This window comes from Pelobates fuscus, chromosome 7, assembly GCF_036172605.1.
Source record: "Pelobates fuscus isolate aPelFus1 chromosome 7, aPelFus1.pri, whole genome shotgun sequence".
In the NCBI taxonomy this organism is placed as follows: Eukaryota; Metazoa; Chordata; class Amphibia; order Anura; family Pelobatidae; genus Pelobates; species Pelobates fuscus.
In genome coordinates this window covers 93,017,217-93,044,987 of record NC_086323.1, presented here as the reverse complement: position 1 = coordinate 93,044,987, position 27,771 = coordinate 93,017,217, and the positions used below count along the sequence as shown (strand labels likewise).

At 41.2% G+C, this 27,771-nt stretch overlaps 1 protein-coding gene across 2 annotated transcripts in view; it reads left to right on the top strand.

Annotated features, from left to right (window-relative positions):
* The first annotated feature begins 859 nt into the window (after positions 1–859).
* Positions 860–27,771, top strand: part of LOC134567991 (beta-1,3-galactosyltransferase 2-like) — a 45,059-nt gene continuing 18,147 nt past the window's right edge. Inside the window, exon 1 of one of the 2 annotated variants that reach the window (XM_063426200.1) lies at positions 860–941. The gene's annotated coding sequence lies outside the window, so the exon portion shown is untranslated. The remainder of the gene's footprint in view (positions 942–27,771) is intronic. The other variant, XM_063426199.1, reaches the window with a different exon arrangement.

Below are 27,771 nucleotides of genomic sequence, written 5' to 3'. Positions count from 1 at the left end.
GTGCATGAGTGTGTATGTAAAACTTTTGACACTGATTGATAATAAAATGAATACATTGCAGTATCGGACTAAATTGACTGGGGGACCTACCTTGAAAATCTGTATATGTTAATAATGCCTTTGTGACCACTCCTGATATATGAATTTCAGAACATAATAATCTCAGAACATAATAATCTTTAAAAACATAATATTCCTATAATTCATATTCACCCGCTAATAATAATGGATTCCTAAAATACACAAAATATAACGTATGTAATATGAGTCTGTTTACTCAGGTCAGGTGCAAATTAATACATGTTGAAATGTAAAACTTTTTTTTTTTTACAATGTGTTTCGCTTTTTCATATGTTTATTCTTACTAATGAGTTATGTATCAATATAGGGTGTCACAATAAAGCAGGAACTTAATGTAATAAATAAAATAGATAACATGACACAATATACATGGTTGCACATAAAATATACTGTATACAAATATGGCAACACAGTGTTTCAGCCTGACCTTTGAATAAGCCCTAGTGTGACAGCATTAATGTAACTCCAATAATATCATTAACAGCAGTCCAACCCTTGCACAATTGCATATAGATAGTATGTGTGATTGTAGGGAAGGAGGCTGCATGGATGATGGGGTTGCAGCTAGACACCCTTTGACACAGCACGAAGCCCCTGGAGAGGTCTGGAACAGGGTACAAGGTGCAGATTAATACATTTGACTTGATTAGTGCAGGAAGGGAGAGAGAAAGCTGAGCTTTGGGACTGGCGTGGGGATAAATGCCAGGAGTCAGGCAAGATGCAGGAGGAGGAGCTAGTTTAGGAGTAGGACTTGGTGGGTATGTCTTCTAGTGAGAGTGAAGAATGGAATGCATTGCAGGGAGGGCTGTCTGCTGTGTATAGCTGTGGATATGGAGAAAAATGCCAGTGGTGTAGGAGAGGTATGTGCATCTTATGAAATACATGGAATTCTAGCTAATCATGCCCATGATGTGTGGGATTTGGGGAGAGCACATTCTGGGAGATGGAAGCTATCAGTTGTGTAGTGATGCACTTGCTGATGGGGTGGATGTTGGAGGGAGGGCATTTTGGGTGAAGCCTATGTTTCCAGTTCCTGAACCTAAAAGTGGGCATTACACATGGCATTAGAACGACTAATGCCTGTGATTGGGAGCAGGTAGCGTGCTATGTTAAAATTTATATTGTGATTTATAGGGAATCTTCAAACTGTGCCCAGACCCTCTGTTTATTGGGCAGCCATTAACCCTTTCAGCCACATACAGTATGGCATCGTGTGTAAGGGAGCTGTGCCACCAGTCTTCCTCTGTGAATTGTGCTGTACAGCAAGTCATAGTGTTCCATTTAAAAACAAAAATGTATATATTTATGTCTTTGTTAAAGCATTAATAATGCTATTGATGACTGTATTATTAGATTTTTTTTTGTTGAATTGTTTATTGGCTTTAAAATGCAGAAATATAAATACAGAGAAAAGTGAGTGTTGCTCAGAGAGCAGGGCATGCCTTGTTCTAACGCTTCTCATAGTCTGTGTTACAATAAAATTGTAAATATGGTAAAATGTATGATCAATAATACATATGACAGATACACATTATCTGTTATATGGATGTCTGTTTTCCATATGAATGTCTGTCTGTTTATCTAGCTAGCCCTCTATTACCTTTCTGTTGCATAGTCTGCCTGTCTATCTACCAATGTAGCTGTATGTCTGCCTTTCAATGTATCTGTTTGTCTCCATACCTGTCTACACAAACATACACACACACACACACACACCCCTTTGCACTCTCCATGGGGGTTGCAGGCAGAGTACAGAATTGTATACAATGCCTGACTGTTTAAGGCAAATGAGGTGCAAAACATGTTTCAGTAATTTGAATGGGCATTTGTAATACCATCCAATACTCGTCTGGCCAAGGCTATCTAGGGTTACAGTAAATTATCCTTTTGTTAAGCCTATGTCTGTTGCTTGCCTGTATGTCTGACTTCACATTAATTCGAACAGCTAACCCTGCTTCTAAGGAGTCTTTGGTCCAAATCCCAGCAGTTTGCCAAAGCCTTATTCAGTCATTGAACAAAAAAAAAAAAATGGGGCTCTTGCCATCATCCAAAGTCCTGTCTTTTTGCTCCCACCGTAATAATATGGAAGGTTAATGTTCCCATTATTGTAACATCCGTCCAATAATTGTAACATCCGTCTGATATGCTGTTTGCACTGAAATATGGTTTGACAAAACAATAGAGGAACAGCACCCATGAAACTCCTTAATCAGAAACACTACAAAAATCAGTAGTGATTTTGGTGCTTAAAACATCCATTTAATTTCACCCGATAACATGATCCTTCCAAGTAAGATATCATGTTGAAGTGTGTGTGTGTGTGTGTGTGTGTATATATGTATGTATATATACACACACAACATACCACATCCAGTGCACTTACTCATTCACTAAATGGCAAATTAAAAGCTCACAGAGTGCAACAGTTTTAAAAATATCAAACCCAAACAAAAAATATGGGGATTTAGTTACAGTATATGATCATATATTGAGTCCTTCTCGTACTCTCTGCAGTGCAAAGTTAGATTCGTTACCTGGAATAAGGCAGCTATGACAGGGAGGGGTATATATAAACCCTTATCATTTCTAATATATATATTATATTATAAGGGTATTATAATATTGCTTGAAGTCCTGTATTACTAGCTATGCCTTAAAAGTTACCTGCTACTGCAAGTCATTCACAATGCATGAATTTCTACTCCACTTGCCAATGGCTAGTGGTAAGTGGATATTTTGAGCCCGATGACATATCATCCACCCACAGATATCTATCTATCTATCTATCTATCTATCATCTGTCATGTATACTGTGTGGTTTTTTACAACTGTTTAAATTGACCATAACAACTGAGTGTCCAACCTACTGTCCTCCCCCCGGCCCCCACCCCTGCGCGGTGGGTGGGGGCCATAAATCACAATGGGGGGGGGACCAACTGTCCTCCCCCCACCCCCACCCCTGCGCAGTGCGTGGGGCCATAAAAATAATGAGGGGGGGGACCTACTGTCCTCCCCCCCAGCCCCCACCCCTGCGCGGAGGGGGGAACAGTCCCTATTCTGCTCTGTGTCAGTGTGTATCAGGGTCTCTGAGGACAGGTGTCAATACATATCTGCCAAGTGACCCTATGTAGGGGGAACAGTCTCTATTCTGCTCTGTGTCAGTGTGTATCAGGGATCCTTAGGATAGGTGTCAATCCATATCTCCCAAGTGACCCTATGTAGGGGGAACAGTCCCTATTCTGCTCTGTGTCAGTGTGTATCAGGGTCTCTGAGGACAGGTGTCAATCCATATGTCAAGGTGTCCATATGTCAGGTGTCAAACCATATCCATTGTGATTTAGGACTGTTTGTGGTTGTTTGCAGTGCGTTAAATGGGGAGTTTGGTCTGTCACTGTGAAGCAGGCGTAACCCTTACACTACCTGATCGATACAACATCATACCTGATGTTTTAAAGCACGTTATTCCAAACAATTTAGGAAAGTTAGGTGATTTCTGCCCTTTATGGATTAAAACCAGACTCTGCATCAACTGTGTAATTTTCCATGGGAGTTTTGCCATGGATCCCCCTCCGGCATGCCACAGTCCAGGTGTTAGTCCTCTTGAAACAACTTTTCCATCACTATTGTGGCCAGAAAGAGTCCCTGTGGGTTTTAAAATTCGCCTGCCCATTGAAGTCTATGGCGGTTCTCCCGGTTCGCCGTTTCGCGAACGTTTGCGGAAGTTCGCGTTCGCCGTTCGCGAACCGAAAATTTTATGTTTGCGACATCACTACCTAGTAGTAACTTGAAAGAGTGTAAATATTAATAGACCTGAGTATCGCTCTCAATTATCTCAATGAGCAAGCTTTGAAGTACATATTAGATCATGTTGTAATTTGCCTAACAACACTCACTGTCACATACTACGTCATGTGATAAGACGTGTGAACACAGTCACTATACATGTGCAAAACACAAGCAAAGTGACAATAAATAAAGTGCAAAAACAGAAAGTACAAAAAAAACAACAATTAAAGGTATTACATGCTATAATATAATTCATTTTTGGCTCTTATCCAATTTTGTGTAAGAATTAATCTTCTACATTTACGTAATCACATATTAAAAACCATCCGGTGTGAAACAAAATCATATGATATACAAACTGCGACATAATTTATTACTAGTTACATAAAGTATTGTTCAATTTAACTCTTACTGGATACACTAAATCTTTAAGCAGAGTTCTTTTGTACTTAGGGGTTTACTTTAAACCAAAATGGGTTCCCAGTTTGTCCAAGCAGTAAAGATAAATTAGAAGAATATTTAAGAATTAAAGAAGCATACTCAAATCATAATCCCTATTCATCATGCCAGGCGGTTCAAAAATATTTAAATTCCCTCATCTAAATCCTTTCTCTTTTCTTTAATAATTTTATAGCATGACAGGAGGCTTCATATTTGCTTAAGTCTCTCTTTACTAGAACTCCACAGCAGCACATTAACAGAGAGATAAACACCAAAGACAAAAACATAAGGTATCTATATAAGGCTCCTCCTAAGCCACCATTTCCTCTTTCTTTGCTGCTCCGCGGACAGTACAGGTCAGAGTACCTCTGCCTCCTGGTTTTTCTGGGTGGCTGTGGGTTTTTATATGTGTCATTTTGAAATGCAAATTATTCATATGTGTATTTTATTCCTATGTATAATCTGTTCCTCCGTTTTTCTGTGAGGTATTTGAACTTTGTTTCTTTTCTTAGTCCCTTGTTTCATATTATTCTGCATTTCTTTTCTACTTTGGGTTTTTCCCCTTTGTTTTCCTGCTTGGTTTGCTTTACGGTCGCCGGGAAGCGGTCTTCTGACCGCCTCCCTGCCGACCGTCGGGACCGCGGAGAAAGACTCCGGCGGTCCCTTGTGCGCCGTGTATTGATTCCCGCCCGCCGGCTTCGTCCGCCGAGCGGGAATCGCCTACCTGCTTCCCTGTCCCTCCCTCGCTCGCATACTGGCTATACACGGGCGGCGTGGGGAGGGTACAGGGAGCCTCTCTGTTGCCGCGGGTTGCGGCTTAAGTGTGCCCTCTTCCCCGTGACCGCGTGGCCGGGTCCGGGGGTGCGCGGTTTTGTTTTCTGCTATGCCGGCCACGTGTGCGCCCTTCTTTTAAGGGCGCAGGGCACCACCTTTTTCTTTTCTGTGTTAATATCTACTTGAGATTACAGTCTATGATACACTTCTTACTAAAGCTAGTCAGAGGATAGCTCAATTCATTAACATATGATCTGTAGATTCTACTAAACCCTCAGAGTTGCAGGTTCAGTTCCCTGCAGGGTTATCTCACCCTTTCAGCTCTCACAATCGGAAGGGTTCATTGATAACAACTTCCACATGTTAACTATATATATCTCTCAGGTGTGATTTGAGGTTTGCTATGTGCATGTGTTTTCCCTGTCTCACTGCATGTGGCAGTGCAATGCGTGTTTGCTTCGATCTCTGCTGATTGCAGTTGCTCTATGCGTGGATTCTCTGCCCTTGCTACTGACATCTGCATATTACCTACATTGGACCCTACTGGGGACACTATCCCTCACACTCCTGAGCCTGTTCTGGGGACCCTGGTACATCTCTACCCTACACGCTCCCGTGTCAAGATATGCCTGCCTGTCATCCGTAAGGATTTACATTTTGCCTCCATACACCTCTGGCCGGTGCTACCCGTGCCCAGATAATGGCCAGCTGTTGTCTGTGCCTCTATGATTGGCCTGCTTTGTCTGTGCCCCTATGATTGGCCTGCTTTGTCTGTGCCCCTTGATTGGCCAGCTTTGTCTGTGCCCCATGATTTGGCCTGCGTTGTCTGTGCCATTTTACGCATGCTACTGGCCTGGCGGCTCCGCTCCTGGACCCCTGTTTGTTGAGCCGGCATGCGTATAATACTTGCCTCTGCCAACTATAGGGATGCAGCCCCTGCTGCCTGCTAGTGATACCTGTTCTCTATCTCCTTAGGTGTCACATACCATCATCTCGGATATTATGGAGGCCTCTGCACAGGAGCAGAGTTTGCAGGCATTGTTTGATGCGGCGGGGTCCGCCTCTGTGGAGACAGCCCTGGCTAGGGCCCTCCCTCTATCACAACTGGATAGAGGCGCGAGTGGAACCCCCCGCTTGGCAGACGACTCGGCTGAGTCAAACTCTCATGGGAGAGAGCAGGCAAGTGCGCAAATGCGCTATTGGAAGGGCGAAGTCCCTAAACCACGCTCCCAGTAGGGCAAGGCTCCGGCGAAGCGACATGGTTCGAGGTTGTTAACCTCGCCGGACTCGCGCCGCCGTCTATCGGGCGCAGGGGAGGAGGCCTCCTTGCTCCCCCCTATCATAGGCCGTACTGGATGAGTGGTGGGCAGACCAACTCCCTTCAATGGTAGAAGATGATTGGGACTAGGACCGTAGGTTTGGCCCAGGTTGGCGCTAGGAGGATGAAGACGCGCCGGGAACAGGGGCCCCCACGGTGGTGCCGGGAGACAACATCTTTTTAGATGCTAAAGGTGAACCTCTGTCTGACCCTCGCGCTATCTGGCACCCCAGGTCCTCATATTGGTCGCGGCCCGACCACTTAGCACAATTCGTGCGCTACTGGGTCCGTAGACCCCTGAAAAGGGAGGCCCGCGAGTAACTTCGGGCAGAATGCCCCTGGCCGTCCTGCCGGACAAGGTGGCGGGGGACCCGGATTTTGACCCCCTGGTGGCCTCGTACTTGAATCGTACGGCTCGGGACCTCACGTACGGGGTCGAGCGTCACCTCCGCCCGGCGCAAGGGTCCTTTGTGCAGGATGTTGGCCCTGACGGACGTGGCCTGCACAGATGGTACGAGCCTGGACCCGGCCATCATGCGAGATTGGACACTACGCCCCAGTTGCCTTCTTGGCAATGCTAATGTGGTTCTGCACCAACCGCAGGTACACGGCTCTGTTCCGTATGGACACCAAGCTATCGGAACTAGGATCCGGAGAATTGGGCCCCCCTGGCAATAAGTCCTACTGTTCCGGGAACCTTTCTTTAAGGAGCTACAGAAATGCATCAATGTATTTGCTTCCCGGGATAAAGCACAGTCCTCTATACAGAAGGTGTTTCGCTCACTGTTATCCCGGCTGGTCTTCGGTCCCCACAGATCTCGTGGCCCATCCTCTTTTCCACCATACCAGCCCAGACCTCCCTGCACCCGAAGGGCGGGTAGAGGTCGTGGAGACCGGGCCGGAGGACAAGCGAGACTTCCTACGGGTGTGTACATCTCCTGCCACTTTTCTATTTCCCTCTACTACGTACAGACAGATCGTTTCACTGCAGGGACAGGTGGCAGGAAGTGTCTTCAAATACATGGGTCCATCGGACTGTAGGGGATTAGGTCATGGACTTCCACTCCCCACTGACGCAGGTTGGACCTCCAAGTGTCTCCTTCATCGCGTGGGTTCAACGTTCCTTGATGGATTCGGAGGTTCGGACTCTGCTCGCCATTGGCTCGATTTCTAGTGAAGATGAAGTCGGGGGTGTTCCGCCCGGTGGTTAATTTTCGGGAATTGAACACCTTCGTTGTCTGCTACCACTTCAAGTTGGGGGGCATTCATCTCCATCGGGACCTTCCCCGGCCGGGAGACTTGTTCATGGACTGGACCTGAAGGATGCTTACCTCTCCGTCCTGGTGGACAAGAGTGGTCGCTGGTCACTTCGCTTCACCTGGAATAGCGTCCCTCGCCAATTCATAGGCCTCCCGTTCGGCCTCAGCTCGGCCCTTGGTGCTTCACCAAGCTGCTGACGCTTGTGGTCGCCCGATTCTGGTCAGAGGGCGTCCGTTTCCTGTTATTTCTGGATGATTTGCTAGTCCTCTGCGAAGATCCCTCCTGGCTCGGATTTCGAACGCGTTCGGCGATCTCCTTATTGGAGCTCCTGGGATTCGTAGTTAATCTGAAGAAATCCGCTTTGGAACCTTCCCAGACGGTGGAGTTCTTGGGTGTCGTGGTCAATGCGATGGAATACGTTCCCCGTCTGCCTCTGGCACTGATGGCAACCGCCCGGGAGGTGATGAGAAGGATATTACGGCAAGTCCGGATTCCCCTTCAAATGTTTGCTCGCGTGGCGGGCCTCCTCTCAGCCTCGATACAGGTAATATACCCGGGCCCACTGCACTACAGGACCATGCAACGGTTAAAGGCCCCTGCTCTACGCATGTGACCTTCTTCGGACAGGATGATTTTTCTGTTCCGGATGTGAAGGCCGGACTGCGCTGGTGGCTTCTGCGCATGGCCGCATGGAACGGCAAGGCAATATTCGGACCAACCCCAGATTTCGTACTGGAATCAACTGTACGCCTTTGGGTTGGGGTGCCACGTGCGTGATCGGGTCCACGGGCGGCCCGTGGTCGAACAAGGAATCTGAATTCCACATCAAGTGCCTGGATTGATTGCGAGTTCGTTGGCAGTTTGGAGACTGGCAAGTCACCTGTCGGACTGCTGCGTCCTTCTTTGGAAGGACAAGGTCTCAGCGGTGCAATATACCGACCGCTTGGGGGGCGCTCGGTCTCGCACACTGGAGGTGACGAAGGGGATTTCCAGCTTCTGCCCCAGCGCAACGTCGCATTACAGGCAGTGTATCTGCCGTGGGAGTCAAACCTGACGTCGGATTGGTTCTCCAGACATTGGAAGGATGCCAGCGACTGGGCGCTCTCTATTCGCCTCCGGGACGACCATCGGATTCGGTCGTGCTTTGGTTGACTCTCGGATCCAGCGTGCACGGTGATGGTCGCGCTTCAACGGGTGCGGTCGTTTTTCTCAGTGTTTCCTCCTTTCTCCTCTATTCCCCGGGTGTTACTTCTAGTTTGTGGTCGACGTGTGTCCTTAGTGTTGTTGACTCCGCTATGGCGAGATCGGTTGGGTTCACGGAGCTTCTGGATTTTTTCTTGTCGGGATCCTCTTCTCTTACCGTCCTCTCGATTTCTCCTCTTGGACTCTTTTGGGAGTGCCTGGTATGTCGAGGCGTCGTCACTATCGGTCAGGGACCTTCTCTGGGATCCCTGAGCTCCCGGGACGAGAGGAAGTTTACTCTCCGCATGGTTTTTCATAGTGTCGGTGCATAGGACAGGATGCTGAACCCTATTTTTCTGGCCCGTGACCAACTTGCTGAGTGTCTTGTCCCTCGACGATGTTTTGGGACGGCTGTGCCGTCTGGTTCTTGTGATTAGTCATTTATTTAGGCGGCGCGTGTTCCGTTTGGAGGTTTTTTCCCATCGATCAGGACCCGCTAGTCTGGTCAGATTTCTACGGGGGATGAGGCTGGCACGTCCTCCGGCGCCTAAATACCCTTCCCTCTGGGAGGTAAGTATGGTTTTAGCGTTTTTCTTCGGGATTCGGCCGGAGTTCCTTGTTTTTTCCCCTCGTCAGCTTTCTACTGTGTTTGCCCTCTTGTTGTGTCTGGTTTCGTTCAGACGTGTTTCTGATGTCCGATCCTTCGCCCCTGTCCACTCTCGATGGATGAGATGGTTATTGACACTGGCAGGGGTGAATGCGACTCTTGGAGTACATTCGGTTAGCAGGGCTACTGCTTCCGAGTTTTTCCTTGATGGGCGTTTCTCCTCGGGACGTTTTTTGTATGTGGCGGTCCGGTCCGTGAGGAGTTTGCGCCAGTTTATTTTGGACCGTCGGACTATGTTTCTTTTGCTTTGCTGTCGGAGCGTTAAAACCGCAAATATGAAGCCTCCTGTCATGCTATAAAATTGTAGATTATACTAGCTTTAGTGTAACTATAATCTTAATTTTATTAATGACAGGAGGCGAATATTTCCCACCCAGTTTGGTTTCTCCCCCCCTTGTTTTGGATGGATTGCATTGATTGTATTTCTGTTGATTTGTCTGATTATCTGGGCTAGGTTTGGTAGTCTGGGGTGATGTTGTGGGAAGTGCATGTTATATTGTATTGACGGTCATTAGTGATGGATTTCATGTCTTTATTCTATCAGTACTGGATCGTGGGATTTATGTTTTATCCGTACATTTCGTTCACTAATCAGTGTTTCCGACTCTGTTTATTTCGTTTCAGTTTAATGGTTCGACTTCAGTTCATAGAATTGGCTGTTTGGCAGGATGAAGATCAAGTTCATCCATTATCCGAAGTTTTTCCAGATGGCATTCATTGTTATGTTGTTAAATTTTCTTTATTTAGTTATTGTCATTGTTGTGTACGTTACGTTGTCGCAGCGTGAAAGAGGAAATGGTGGCTTAGGAGGAGCCTTATATAGATACCTTATGTTTTTGTCTTTGGTGTTTATCTCTCTGTTAATGTGCTGCTGTGGAGTTCTAGTAAAGAGAGGCTTAAGCAAATATTCGCCTCCTGTCATTAATAAAATTAAGATTATAGTTACACTAAAGCTAGTATAATCTACAATTTTACTCTATTCATCCACCCGTCCCTCCTTTAGACAGGAACCTGCTCAGTTACTTGGAACCTCAGTTGTGCAACAATATGACTAATTTCAAAAAAATGTCTGATGCTGGCAAGTCTATCTTGGTTGTTTTTGTATTGTGGATTTTTGACTGGAGATTTGGTCTCTGATTATTTGCACTGTTTTCCCCATATACATTTTCCTCAAGGGCATTTCATTACTTATATTACAAAAGATGACTTAAATGTGAAGAAAACCTTTGACCTTCTATTTTTTGCCACTCTGTGGGTGTACAAACGTTGCCCCCTTTATCACAATTTTTACAAGCTGCTCACCCTAAACACGAGTATTTAACCACTTATGGTTTGCGAAAAGAGAATTATCTTGATTTGATATTTGTCCTGCAATCTGCCCCTTTTAAAAGCTAATCTAGGAAGGGTTTGCCATTTCCCCCCCCCCCCCCCCCCTCACAATGGCTACTAGTGAGAATGGACCAATGCTTGTGCAAACCATTCATAAACATAGAATTGTGAACGCCAAAATTAGAAACAAACGTTAGGTGCTTCTTTTGCTTTTTCCGATTCAGGATTAGGATACAATTTCTATCCATTTCTTTCACTTTATTAAATTCTACATCAAGGAGTTCTTTTGGATAGCTACTCTGTCCAAATTTCAAGGCCATTTCTTCCAGTCTCTTATCTACTTGTTTAACATTTAAAACTAGTATCCTTCCCCTTAAAGGGAAACTATAGTGTTAGGAATACAAATCTGTGGCGTCATCTAGACGTGGACCAATGTGAAGTTTTTTGAGCCTCTCTAAGGCTTGTTTTAGCCTCCATTCATTGCCCTATTGTGGTTTCTGTATAGATCCTCGCTTTGTGCTCCTAGTGATTCACTTGTGATTTTCTGTGTTTGACCTCGGCTTCGTATTGACTTTGTGATTTCTGGTATCTTGACCCGGCTTCGTATTGACCTTGTGATTTCTGGTATCCTGACCCGGCTTGACTATGTGTATTTCTGTATTCCTGACCTTGGCTTATCTTGACCTTGTTTCTTGCTGTATTAATATGTTAAATCTGGCCATTCTAAGGCTCGGTAATACGTCTTTCAGATCCACCTTTTGTGTGTTTCCACTTTCTTGAATGTTGGGTTACGACTCCCGTGACCAATTGCATTTTCTCTAAAACTGCAATGATTTACATTGCTGGACTAAGGGCAATAGGGACACTGTACCTAGACCACTTCAATGAGCTGAAGTGGTCTGGTTGCCCATAGTGTCCCTTTTTAGAACTGACTTCCTTGGATCGGCCCAGTATGGCAGAAATTTCACCTATTTCTTTGGCACCTTAAATATAGGATCTGTGGATTTAAAGATTTGTGCTGGACTTTTTTTTATCTTTCCTTTACCCAGAAAAGCTACTGTAGCTCAAATTGCTGAAAAACCTAAAGGGTTTCTCCAAATCTTTTTTACTGTTGGAATAATGCAATAATGGTCATTATTCTGTAAGTCATACAACCCCAAAAATGTTTAAAATAACTGTAAAATAAGTTTATCCAGTGTTGTGCGAATCTCCCAGCGCTGCTATGCGTACCTCCAACTGACATCATGGGAGCCACATTGAGGTCCAATCAAAGGCTTCAGAGAGAAGCCATTGATGGAACTATGTAATCAGCACCTGCGCACACCCAAAGCTGGCAAAGAGAGGATTAGAGGGAAGGAGGAAATTGAGGAGGAGGAAGGAGGGCTGGGGATAAAAATAATAGTGCATGCCATAGGGAGGATGGAGGGCTGCAGACAGGGAGGAAGTGGAAGGAGATAAGAGCTAACACTTTCAAGGGACATGCAGGTTAAGTCTGTCTGGAGCAGGCAGTGCATGCACTTGCGTGTGTGAATTGTATTGGGGTCAAGATTGCTAAATGAAGAGAGAAAGAAAAACATTGTAATAAAATCCTGCAATTGCAAAGTGACACAATATGCTAATCATTTCTTATTTTAGGTCTGATGCATTTACACCATGATCTCAAAGTACCGTGATTATAATTCAGAGACTTTCTTTTTATAATATATTATGTAGACTATGTGATTGTTCCAGAAAAAGGAAAAAACCAAAGGTACAAAATAATGTGAATCACCAAAGTGATAAAATGTAAATAAATACAATACAAACTGGGAATATATAGAAATGTAAGAATTCAAAATAGTATCTGTAAAAAATATATAAACAATATATAGGGTAATATTGTTAAAGACCACTTTGAAATATCGGTGGTAGAGAACTCACAAAGGTAAGATGAAATCAGGCATATCTCCCTCTGTATTAGGGAACTGGACAATATGAGAGACCTCCAGCGATGAATCTCAATATAAGGTGGCAGCAAATCTTCTAATGCACTCCAAATAGAGAAAAGAAAACGGATAGTGCAGATTGTATAAAAAGTAACAATTTTATTGCATGTATTGCACTTACAGTGTATCAGAGTAAAAACAGCTTGTCTCCACACTAGGTGGTATTCATAAGCAGCAACTGGACCAATCAGGATACAAGATCAGGAACAGTGGGAGCAGCACCAAACAAAGTACAAATAAAAGTTCGGTAAAGAACAAATAAAACAATTCCAACGCGTTTCGTCCTTCTCTGGACTTACTCAGGGATGTGTAGCTGTGATGGGGATGGGAGTCCTCTTAAATATCCGTCTGTTAATTTTCCAAATGATCGCCGGTGTTGGCGTGCGTTCCACTGTGGAACGCATGTTACTTCCGCATGACGTCACTTCCGGTTTTGCGAGTGCAGTGAAAAAACAGTTTCTATTGAAAGTGGCAGCTCGGATAACAGCAATAATGATAGCATAGAGACATAGACCAAAAAAGTACAATGGAATTCATGTTTATCCACCAAAAACATCCTACATAAATTTGCAAATGTAAACATGTAAATTCCTGGACATTGGGCATATTTAAATTGATGTACATCTGTGTATTAGGTATAGAAACATAGAATGTGACGGCAGATAAGAACCATTCGGCCCATCTAGTCTGCCCAGTTTTCTAAATACTTTCATTAGTCCCTGGCATTATCTTATAGTTAGGATAGCCTTATGCCTATCCCACGCATGCTTAAACTCCTTTACTGTGTTAACCTCTACCACTTCAGCTGGAAGGCTATTCCATGCATCCACTACCCTCTCAGTAAAGTAATACTTCCTGATATTATTTTTAAACCTTTGTCCCTCTAATTTAAGACTATGTCCTCTGGTTGTGGTAGTTTTTCTTCTTTTAAATATAGTCTCCTCCTTTACTGTGTTGATTCCCTTTATGTATTTAAATGTTTCTATCATATCCCCCCTGTCTCGTCTTTCCTCCAAGCTATACATGTTAAGATCCTTTAACCTTTCCTGGTAAGTTTTATCCTGCAATCCATGAACCAGTTTAGTAGCCCTTCTTTGAACTCTCTCTAAGGTATCAATATCCTTCTGAAGATATGGTCTCCAGTACTGTGTACAGTACTCCAAGTGAGGTCTCACCAGTGTTCTGTACAATGGCATGAGCACTTCCCTCTTTCTACTGCTAATACCTCTCCCTATACAACCAAGCATTCTGCTAGCATTTCCTGCTGCTCTATTACATTGTCTGCCTACCTTTAAGTCATCAGAAATAATCACCCCTAAATCCCTTTCCTCAGATGTTGAGGTTAGGACTCTATCAAATATTCTGTACTCTGCCCTTGGGTTTTTACGTCCAAGATGCATTATCTTGCACTTATCCACATTAAATGTCAGTTGCCACAAATCTGACCATTTTTCTAGTTTACCTAAATCATTTGCCATTTGGCTTATCCCTCCTGGAACATCAACCCTGTTACATATCTTAGTATCATCCGCAAAAAGACACACCTTACCATCAAGACCTTCTGCAATATCACTAATAAAAATATTAAAGAGAATGGGTCCAAGTACAGATCCCTGAGGTACCCCACTGGTGACAAGCCCAAGCTTCGAATATACTCCATTGACTACAACCCTCTGTTGCCTGTCACTCAGCCACTGCCTTACCCATTCAACAATATTGGAATCCAAACTCAAAGATTGCAGTTTATTGATAAGCCTTCTATGTGCAACAGTGTCAAATGCCTTGCTGAAATCTAGGTAAGCAATGTCTACTGCACCACCCTGATCTATAATTTTAGTTACCCAATCAAAAAAATCAATAAAATGTATTATACTGTCTGCAGATTAATAAAGATAATTAGAATTAGAATAGACAATTAGAATGAATCCAATTATAATGGATATGAATACTTTGAAAGGATCTTTAGAAGATGGAAAATTTTGGAATGTAGAAATTTAGATATGAAAAAAGAATGTAATATTTAAAGGTATACACAATTAATATAGATCGCTTCAATATGCTCAATATCTTACAAATTTGAATAATATATTGTATAACATCATCCAATAAATTGGGAAATATTTCTGTAATGAAAAACAACAATTAATCATCAAATATAAAAATATAAAAATCAAATAATTATAAAAAATAAAAGAAATAAAAAGGAAAAGGAAACTAGTGAAAAGGAAAGAGAAGAGTTTTAAATTAATCCCGCTAGATCTATTTCTTGATTCAAACCACATTTTAAAGTTTTTAAATTAAAAATCCATTGAGCCTCCTTGGTATTCAATAAAGTTTCAATATTGCCTCCTCTCCAGTGTTTTTCTACCTTATCTATCCCAATAACTATCAATGTGTTCCATTGGAACTGTGGACAGTGGACACAATGTCTGGATACACTATGTTCTAATTTTTTATTCCTTATATTTTTAAAGTGTTCCAATAGCCTTACATGTAATTTTCGAATCGTTCGACCAATATATTGAGCTCCACATCCACATTGTAGTAAATAAACTACATGGGTAGTGGAGCATTGGATACATTTATTAATCTGATAAGTTTGTTGAGTATAAGTTCCTAAAAATGTATCTGTGCTCTTTTTTTGAAAGAAGCATGTGGAGCACTTTCCACATTTAAAGAAGCCTTTTAGTATCTGATTAGAAAAAATTTGTGTGGGTTGAGAAGAAATACTTTTATTGGTGGGAAGAATACTAGGAGCTAGTTTATTCTTTAGATTATCTGCTTTTTTTTTTTTATAAATTACAGTGGGATTACTTGGTAGGATATTATTAAGAAAAGTATCTTTCTTTAAAATATGCCAGTGTCGATTGATAATATTTTTAATCTCACAGGCTTGAGAATGATATCTAGTAATAAAAGCAAAATTACATTTATTTGAATCTTCGTTTCTTTTATTTCTGTTTCTATTTAATGAAAGTAATTTGTTACGGTCACTATTAATTAGAGAAGATTCTGCTTCTTCAATTATTTTTGAATCATATCCCTTTTCTATGTATCTTTGTTTAATGATTTTAGATTGAGTTTTAAAAGTTTCTATATCTGAACAATTGCGTCTTAATCGTGTTAATTGCCCCTTAGGGACGTTTTTCAACCACATAGGATGATGCAGGCTAGTGTGATCTATGGCAGTGTTACAGTCAGTATTTTTGAAAAAAGGTTTTGCCTTTAAGATATTGTTTTCTATATAAATTGTTAGATCTAAAAAATCTATCTGTGTAGGATGACAAGTAGAAGTAAAAGTTAAGTTATAATCATTATTATTGATATACGAGATGAAGCTGTCTAAACTGGTTTGGTCACCGTCCCATGTGATAAGGACATCGTCTATGTAGCGTCGCCACAGAACGAGGCTCCCCCCCAGTGTCTTACTCAAAGAAATACATCTAGATTCCCAATGGGAGACATATAGATTGGCGAAGCTGGGGGCGAACCTCGTCCCCATGGCGACACCGCATAGCTGTAAAAATTACTGGTCATTAAACCAGAAAAAATTCTTTGTGAGAACAAAAAGCATGCAGTTAATCAAAAATTTGATCTGTTTTTTGGCAATAGAAGAATGCTGTAATAAACACTCTCCTACTGCCGATAGGCCTTTTTGATGGGGGATACTAGTATAAAGAGAAGATACATCTACTGAGGCTAAAATATAACTAGATTTCCATGTTACAGATTGTAGATGATTTAATAAATGTTTAGTATCTTTGATATATGAAGGAATCTTGGATACATATGGTTGTAGAAAAAAGTCTATGTAGGCCGAAAGGTTACAGGAAAGTGAATCAATACCGCTTATAATGGGACGACCTGGAGGATGTGAAATAGACTTATGATACAAAGTGTTCCAATAGCCTTACATGTAATTTTCGAATCGTTCGACCAATATATTGAGCTCCACATCCACATTGTAGTAAATAAATAATTAGTATCTTTGATATATGAAGGAATCTTGGATATATATGTGGATGAGGATGTGAAATAGACTTATGATACATAAGTCTATTTCACATCCTCCAGGTCGTCCCATTATAAGCGGTATTGATTCACTTTCCTGTAACCTTTCGGCCTACATAGACTTTTTTCTACAACCATATGTATCCAAGATTCCTTCATATATCAAAGATACTAAACATTTATTTACTACAATGTGGATGTGGAGCTCAATATATTGGTCGAACGATTCGAAAATTACATGTAAGGCTATTGGAACACTTTAAAAATATAAGGAATAAAAAATTAGAACATAGTGTATCCAGACATTGTGTCCACTGTCCACAGTTCCAATGGAACACATTGATAGTTATTGGGATAGATAAGGTAGAAAAACACTGGAGAGGAGGCAATATTGAAACTTTATTGAATACCAAGGAGGCTCAATGGATTTTTAATTTAAAAACTTTAAAATGTGGTTTGAATCAAGAAATAGATCTAGCGGGATTAATTTAAAACTCTTCTCTTTCCTTTTCACTAGTTTCCTTTTCCTTTTTATTTCTTTTATTTTTTATAATTATTTGATTTTTATATTTTTATATTTGATGATTAATTGTTGTTTTTCATTACAGAAATATTTCCCAATTTATTGGATGATGTTATACAATATATTATTCAAATTTGTAAGATATTGAGCATATTGAAGCGATCTATATTAATTGTGTATACCTTTAAATATTACATTCTTTTTTCATATCTAAATTTCTACATTCCAAAATTTTCCATCTTCTAAAGATCCTTTCAAAGTATTCATATCCATTATAATTGGATTCATTCTAATTGTCTATTCTAATTCTAATTATCTTTATTAATCTGCAGACATTATAATACATTATACCTAATACACAGATGTACATCAATTTAAATATGCCCAATGTCCAGGAATTTACATGTTTACATTTGCAAATTTATGTAGGATGTTTTTGGTGGATAAACATGAATTCCATTGTTCTTTTTTGGTCTATGTCTCTATGCTATCATTATTGCTGTTATCCGAGCTGCCACTTTCAATAGAAACTGTTTTTTCACTGCACTCGCAAAACCGGAAGTGATGTCATGCGGAAGTAACATGCGTTCCACAGTGGAACGCACGCCAACACCGGCGATCATTTGGAAAATTAACAGACGGATATTTAAGAGGACTCCCATCCCCATCACAGCTACATATCCCTGAGGAAGTCCAGAGAAGGACGAAACGCGTTGGAATTGTTTTATTTGTTCTTTACCGAACTTGTATTTGTACATTGTTTGGTGCTGCTACCACTGTTCCTGATCTTGTATCCTGATTGGTCCAGTTGCTGCTTATGAATACCACCTAGTGTGGAGACAAGCTGTTTTTACTCTGATACACTGTAAGTGTAATTCATGCAATAAAATTGTTACTTTTTATACAATCTGCACTATCCATTTTCTTTTCTCTATTTGGAGTGCATTAGAAGATTTGCTGCCACCTTATATTGAGATTCATCGCTGGAGGTCTCTCATATTGTCCAGTTCCCTAATACAGGGGGAGATATGCCTGATTTCATCTTACCTTTGTGAGTTCTCTACCACCGATATTTCAAAGTGGTCTTTAACAATATTACCCTATATATTGTTTATATATTTTTTACAGATACTATTTTGAATTCTTACATTTCTACATATTCCCAGTTTGTATTGTATTTATTTACATTTTATCACTTTGGTGATTCACATTATTTTGTACCTTTGGTTTTTTCCTTTTTCTTGTCACTGTTGTTTTTTGAGTGTTTATAAGGGTACACTTATAAACCTAGGGTACTGTGTGCACTATAGTACTGACGGTTAACTTCTTGCTTTTCTATGTGATTGTTCTATACTAATTTAAGTCTCATTAAGTGCACCCATACATCTAATGTATTGTTTTTTAAAGGACAAACAGTTATTTCTTCTAATTCCCGATAGGATTGCATAGCACAAGGTTACATATGAATAAAATATTTAAAGAAACAATAACGCTTTAGTGTCTCTATTTAAAAACAGGTCCCTCTTCCGTTTGCCATATAGGATGAAAAAATAAATATTATTTTACTTACCTGTTTCTCGTGCTGAGGCTCTATCGGCCCTACTTTCCTTTCCGCCTTCCGGCGATGTCCAATCCATTGCTTTTCATAGAGGAGCACCAGGGACACGATCAGCATCCGCGTCATTTGCAGCGTGTATCCAAGCTTTCAAATAGGAAAGCATTGAATTGATATTTTGTATGGGGCTTCTGCCACAACGTAAGTAACCCTTGCACCATTGAGGGTTTTATATATATAAAAGGCCTTGATAAAAGTCTTATGACTGAAACTTTGAACATTTGCTGTTGGTACATCATCCACTGATTGCTATGGAATAAAGCATAGTTTGCATTATAAGATTCTTAAGTGCTGCTTATTTTGATTCTACAATGGGACATTGCACCATAACCACTACAGTGGACTGAAGTTTTTTTACTACTTAGAAAGAACCTTGAACAACTCATTTTCATGTCTTCTATGTAAAGTAATTTTAAAACTTAGATTACACACTTCTGCTTTTTTATGTAAGCGCTGTTCTCCAGTATGCCTCTCCACCTCTTTGGATCATCAAGATCAACAACTTGGTCAATCCAGTGCTTTCTCGTAGGAAAAATAGGCAAAACGCTACTCTGTGGCAATCTAGATGGTCTATGAGACCATCTAATTGAAATAATGGAGTTTTACTTCACTATTATCGCTGAAGCGCCTCTAGTGGCTGTCAGTAGGACAAACACTAGAAGCAAGTTAGTCCGGCAAAACAGCAATGTTTTCAGCTGCAGAGATAAAATGATGGGGGGGGGAGGGAAGTGGGCATGGCAACTCCAAGACGACATCCAGAGTAGAGCCAAATATTGCGCAACCCTTCCATGAGTGCATGTGCATCAGCCATCACCTCAGTTTGGTAAGTATTTCCTCTGTAAGTTATATTTTCATAAGATGTGGACGATCTTAGGAAGCAAGTCTTCAGACATTGCATGGCTCTGTAAGGGAGAGGGCCCATAAAGATTGCCTGAATAGACAAAGAGAGGAGACTCACAAGAGGGGCTAGGGGGAGCAGAGGGAGATATTCTAGTTTTAGCACCTTGTGAATCTCTGTCCTTATCTGGGTAATCATATCCATTGTTAGTTTCAGGATGCAGGAGTGGGAATCTATCTCAAAACCCAGAAACTGTACCCTTTGAGCAGGGGTTAATGGGGTTTTGTCTAGATTAACCACAAATTTCATAGATTCCAGAAAATGGACCACGTATCGCGTCTGAGATTATAGTGTGGGAGTTGTCAAGGAGAAAATGAGGAAGAAGTCCAGTTAGATAATGCACTTATGTGAGCTATTTCCGACTTAAGGAGCTTGGTGGAAAAACAAGGTGCTAAACTGAACCCGATCAGGAAGCCCGTGAATTGCCATGGGAAACCCTTTCATGAAAACTGCAGGAACTGTCAACTTTCTTGATGAATCAGAACAGACAGATACGCTTTTTTGAGGTTTGGTGAGTAATCCAGTCTTCTTCTTGAAAGAGATCTCTCAGTAGGTGTTTACCTTCCATCTTGATGTATCGGTAAAGCACCTTTGCATTCAGGTTTATAAATTTGATGACCGGTCGCATGTCTCCTGTTTTCTTCCAAACTAGGAAGATATTGCTGAAAAGTAGTCCTGGACCTAGCCAGTTGAAAAGCTCCTTCCTTCGGTACCACTGTACTGTTTGCATGATCCATATATCTGTAGAAATCTTGGACCATGCCTGCAAGAAAAGTGCATGGAAGCCACATCCTCTGTCTGAAACACAAGAGGGAAGTATTGTGAAATGGTCTTGGGCTTGAAGGCCAAAACTAGCTGGTGGCAGGGTCCTTCTGCCGACCAGCCCCGGAAGGAACAACCCTTCCAGGTGCAAAAAACTATTTTCAACTTAGATTGTGCTTTGTTTAATGAAGAGAAAAGTTTGACATGCATATTCAGCTCCTTGATGAAAGGCTTCCTGAACAGTATTCCCTGTGCTGCCGGGCCTAGTTCTTTCATTCCCAAGTCTGTGAGAGTCTGTGGTATGGTGGCCATATAGGTGACCATGGTTAGGTCAAAATACCCCACACAGTTAACAATATTAAACTAAGTACGTAAACAACTATATATGATATGAATGATGTGAGTGTAAATAAAAGAGATATGTCCAATTAAACAATCCAGCTAGTGGAACCAAACACGCTGACCTGTACCTGATATGAAGCAACTAAGAAAGAGAATCTACTTCCTGTTGGGGGACTTTATATAACCTGTGTCTATGAATTTTATTAATTGTTTTCTTCATTGGTTGTTCTTTGCTGATATGGAGTGGCAATAAGGAAAGTTAAACAAAATATGAAGCCTTTTGTAATGTTGTAAAATTAAACAGTAGGATCAATACTGAAGGAAGAGAATAATATATTCTCATATAAATATCAGTGTACTTAACAAAGAGTACACTAAAATTAAACAGTGGAATTACTACTGAAGAGAATAATTCAAATAAAGTGTATATGGTGTGTATATATATATATATATATTTGATTATCATATGTTGAATATATATTATAATTATTATTTTATATATAGACTATAAGGAAGTGAAAAATGGTAAGAGTTAGCTATTAAAACACCTCTTAACAAAGAAGCAGAATGGAATGTTATTCAGGTTAAACACAAACATCTTGTTTGAACAAGAATCAATATAACAATAATGATCTTCTGACTGTTTTTTCAAAGAACCTGTTACAGGGGTGTGGAAATTGAATTGACAGACGTCCCGGGACATGCAGTTCTGGGAAAACAGTTTGCTTGGCCTGTACATAGTAGAGAGAGGACAGGTCTGGGGCGTGAGGTCTATTCCTTTGCTGGGTGTAAATAATCACACCATTGCAGTCCGGTGCTCTCTAGTGAGTTAGATTGCATCTGCATCTGGATTCTTAGCCTGTATTCTGATTCACTGCATGCCTGATGGAGCTCTGCTTCTGTTGCAGCTGCAGATCACACACTCCTCCACAGGACCACCAGGGACACCACCAACGCAAATTGCAAACAGCCAACACACACCACAAACTTCATACAGCCACTACACCCCACCACACACACACTACATATAGCAAGCGCACACACCACACACATTACATACAACCAGCACACACAACACAAATACATGACATACAGCTAGCACACTCCATACACATTACATAAAGATAGCACACATGCATACAGCCATCACATCACACAGATATTAGATACAGCCAACACACGCTACACATATTACATTTATTACATATAGCCAGCGCACACCACAAACACACTTTATGTAGAGCCAGCACACACCACACACACCAATTACATGCAGCCAACCCACCACATACACATTACACAAAGTTTACCAACATCACACATTCATTACACCTAGCCACCAATGTTCTCAAATTTTTCTTAGTTGGTGTGTGCAGACATTTTTTCTTGTGCAAAATTTTATACCGATCCCAAATATTGTGCGCACCGAATGTTTGTGCAAATGTAAACCTGAAATAGTTTCTCGATAATTTTGGTACAGCCCCTTTCTCATGGTTAATTACACTACATTACACTATTACTATGTGATAATGTAGTATTAGTAGCTACACAACAGCATTACTGTAAAGTCTGCCTGTGAGATAGACACGACTCTCTGCTAATGCCCAAATAGGTCTGTCATACAGTCCATAGAAAGCAATAGGGGGCAACTGCGCAGACCACACTGACAAGGGAGCACACAAACAGCAAAACTCACACTGCGTGTTAAAGGACCCACCTTGCAACATGGGGCGGTGAAAAACATTTTTCTCCCTACAAGGGGTTAGATCTAAATGTCCTCGCCCCTTTATGGCTCCTTTATGGCTCCACTTCTAGGAACTATTTTATAGTAAATTCTCACTGCATGAGCAGTAAATACATAAAACTTGCATATCTTTCCAATCATAAAAAATGTAAAGACATAAAAACTTATATCATTATAACAAATAATGAGAAGTAAATGCATCAACTATGCAGATGTTCTTTGTTCAACTTGTTCCATTAACCCATATTAAATTATGTTCCATGTATAAATATTTGTATTTTTGTTATTTTTTAAGTGCAGTGATACATCACTAAAATTCCCATACAGTAAAGCAACAGTCCAGAAATAGACAAAAATTACGCATATAAGTAACAAATGACAGCACATTTTTTTAAATTGGTAAATGACATCAAGATCACAGTTCCAAAAAGTTTAGAACACAAAGAAAAAGAAAACGAAACTGTTGCATCTTTCAAGAGATAAGGTGCAGATGGTTGATGTGAGCAGAATAATAAAATAGAACAAACGGAAATATTTATATCTGACATTATGCATGATAAAATCTAATAATAAAACAGCCTAGATGCAGACAGGATCTGTGGCCCCTCAGCCGATGCCTGTAGAGGGAGAGTCACTGCCACAATGAAACTGTATTCCAGCCAATCTGATATGGTCTCCCCTTCGTACCCAAGCTGCAAGACACTCCAGCACGGTGTTCCAGATGACTGGATCCTACAAATCACCTATAATTTTAATGATTCATTGAGTGGACCACGAGATTGCACCAGTGGGGACTGGGACATCCCCTGCCGGTCCAAAGACAGGGGAAGAGGGCTCAAGTACTAGCTAGCTCCATATCATGGCAGAGGATTGACCGCCTCCCCCCGCCTCAAGCGTGACTGCAAGCGTGACTGGAGAGAAGCCTATCATGGGCTATGCCCACCAGATTCAGGCAAAAGTAAGCCAAACATTCAATTTAGTTTTCCACAGGAGACTAAGCAAGAGTTTTGCCAAAAGTATAACGACAAAGTCATTAGGCTTAGTAAGAGGTTTTCCTAAAGGAGCTCTAGACACATGCAACTATCTTGGTCAGCTATCAGGCCCCACTCCTAGCATACAAATATTTGATGTGAAATGAAAGCCCTGTTTCTCCTGAACAAAATGATGTATAACTTGTGTGGGTGCAATTAATATGATGGAGATTGAATAGACATATAGCCAGGGCCGTCTTTAATATTGATTGGACCCTGGGCAATCATATGCTTGAACCACCCCACACCCCTACCCCCAGCCCCCACTCGTCTGGTGCAAGACTTATTTTGTGTCCCCCCCATAAAAAAGTTGATCCCTATCTGTCATGACAGCTGGTGCTCTACAATTTTCCCATGCTTGCAGGGTTGTATTTATTTGTGTGTTTTAATCTAAGCATGTTTTTGTATTGAGTATGTTTGTGTGAATATAGGGGTGTGTTTGTATATGGTGTTGGCGTTTTAATGCGTGTGTGATTATATATAATTTTGGTGTTTAACACAAAGGTGTGTTTTTATGTACTGTTGAAGTTTGAATGTGGGGTGTTTTTGTGTGGTGTTTGCGTTTGAATGCAGAGATGTATGCACATCTACATATACACTGCCACACACACACACCTTGATACACCTTCACTGCTGCAGACTGTCTTTCTATACAGGGACCGGGCCTTCACTGCTGCAGACTGTCTTCTTTTACACACAGTAATACATTTAGTATCTTCTTTTACACACAGTCATGCAGTCTCACAAGGACACGCAGCCAGACGTAGAAAGCAAGTGCCACACATTGTGTCTAACACTTACCCTTACATACACACACACAAACAGACAAATGCACTACAAACCTTCTCCCACACTGTACTGCTTACATTGCAGGAGATCAGACAGACAGCCACATGACGCACTAGTGTTGCTTTGAATTCTGGTTCGTCTATTGGTCAGGCAACTTAGGGTTACTTCATCAATCACACCGCAGTAATCTGGAGGACAGTATTTTATATATATCAATATGAAAAATAATGCTATGTATAGGTAAAAAAAAAAAAAAATGCTGAAAAGTTGAGTGACCTGTACTGCTTATATTGCAGGAGATCAGACAGCCAATTACATGATGCACTAGTGTTACTTTCATTTCTGGTTTGTCTTTTGGTTAGCCAAGTGTGAGCTACTTCATCAATGACACTGCAGTATTTTGAGGACAGTATTTTCATACCGGGCTGGACTGGGAACAGTAAGCAGCATTGGAAAAATATTATTCTAGCCCTATAATTAATCATGTAACATATTAATATTTTATTAATATTTTTTTTATATTTATGTGTTTTGGGAGCTGTTATATTGTTTCTTAACTGCAGCTCCTCACTCCAGGTGACCCATGGGTATTACAGTGCTGTAACAGCCACCTTCCAGGCTGCCCCCTGTCTGTTGTGATGAGCCCTGTTTGGGGACACTTCTATAAGCAGGACAATCCTTTATGTTGATATTGGCATATTGGCATCAATGTGTCAATGGCATCACTGCAGCAAACATATATGTATTAAAAAGCATGTTCCACATTAATAAATCACACAAGCTCACTGACACACACACAAACAAACACACACTCACACAAGCTGACTACAGACAAACTCTCTGACACACAAGCTGACTACAGACAAACTCACTGACAAACACAGAAACTCTTGAACCCACACAAGCTGACTGACACAAACAAGCTCACTGACATATACACAAACTCACTATAGACAAGTTTACTGATACACACAAGCTCACTATAGACAATCTTGCTGACACACACAAGCTCACTACAAGCTCACTGGCATGCAAGCAAACTACAGACAAGCTCACTGACTCAAACAAACACAAGCTCATTACAGACAAGCTCACTGACACACACAAGCTTACTGACACACACCACTCTGACCCACACAAGCTCACTACAAACAGGTTCACTGACATACAGAAGCTCTCTGACCCACATAAACATACAACAGACAAACTCAATGACGCACACAAGCTCACTATAGACAGGCTCACTGACACACACAAACTCACTGCAGAAAATATCACTGACACACACAAGTACACTACAGACAAGCTCACAAAGCTCTCTGACCCATACACAAGCTCATGCCAGACAGGTTCACTGACACACACAAGCTCACTACAGACAAGCTCACCGACACAAACAGCAGCTCTCTGACCCACACCAGCTCACTACCAACATGCTCAGTGAAACACACAAAAACTCTCTGACTCACACAAACTCACAATAGACAAGCTCACAGACACACACAAGCTCACTACCTACAGGCTCAGTGACACACACACACACACGTACACAGCAGACAAACTCACTGACACACACAAGGTCACTGAGACAAATATAGCCAATTGTGACTCTAGCTAAGAGTTCAGATATATCGAATTAGGCAGCAATATGCAATGTCAATCTGCCGTTGCTAAGGCCAGTAAGGTTTTGTCATGTATAAATAGGGGCATAAATTCTCCAGATGAAAATATAATTTTGCCTCTTTATAAATCGCTGGTAAGACCACACCTTGAATATGCTGTGCAATTTTGGGCACCTGTTCTAAAGAAAGATATCATGGCACTAGAAAAAGTGCAGAAATTAGCTACAAAATTGATAAAAGGAATGGAGCATTTAAGTTATGAAGAAAGGTTAAAAAATGTAAATCTCTTTAGTTTGGAAAAACGGCGCCTGAGAGGGGATATGATAACATTATACAAATATATTCGGGGCCAGTACAAACCATTATCTGGAAATCTATTCATAAACAGGGCTATACATAGGACACAAGGTCACACATTTAGGCTGGAAAATGGAGATTTCATCTAAGGCAAAGACATTTTTTTTTACAGTAAGAGCAATAAGGATATGGAATTCTTTGCCTGAAGAGGTGGTTTTGTCAGAGTCTATACAGATGTTTAAACTGCAATTGGATAAATACTTGCAAAAACATAACATACAGGGATACAATTTCTAATTAGTGGGGTAATCGCTGCTTGATCCAAGGAGACATCTGACTGCTATTTTGGGTTCAAGAAGGAATTTTTTCCTAGTTTGTTGCAAAATTGGAAGGGCTTCAGACTGGGTTTTTTGCCTTCTTTTGGATCAACAGTAAAAACATATGTGAGGAAGGCTGAACTTGATGGACGCAACTCTCTTCTCAGCTATGTAACTATGTAATATATTCATGCAATGTGGTTTAGTTTTTCCATTCAGATTTAGTTTGGGAAAATTCAGAGTTTACTGTATAACCCTGTCTGCATCCATGTCATAGATTGGGTTATCACCAAGCAGAATTCCCATACCCATGCTGATACCTGTACTTTGAACTTTTGCTATTAGATAAAGCCATTTGATAAAAGAATACAATAGCTAAGGCATTACTAGTATAAAGTATAATGTTTCTGAAGGTATTGTCTTGAATTGTAAGGGACATTAATCTGCAAGAGTAAAATATTTTGCTACAAAATTAATCAGGGGAATAGAAGATTTTATGAAACGAAGACAAAAAAAAGTCTCAGTTGTATTATGATATAATTTCACAAAAATATGTAAGGGTAGTACAAGAACTCTCAGTTTACTTCAGTAATTTGAATGGTCAGGAAAGTCGAAATCTGTATATATGAATTAGAGTTAATCCTTAGACAGAGGGTATAAACAGGAGTGCATTAGTGGTTCTTTCCCAGTTTTTGTCAGGATCCCGCGGGCGGCTGCGAGGGGAGGCTGCAGTCCGCTCGCGGCACTCACCCTCCAGCCGTCCGCGGTCCCCTTCCTGGCGTGCACACGGCGGGCGGCATCCTCCCAGCCACGGATGCCGCCCGCGTCTTCCTCTACATCCCCCAGCGGCAGCATGCATGACGCTGCACGCTGGGAGACTGCCCATTTTAATAAACGCCGGGGTCAGCCACCTGACCCGGCGTTAAAGGCACAGTGCCTCAATCACAGTGGGAGGTCTAGATATCTCCCATGTGTGATTGTTAATTCTGATTGGAAA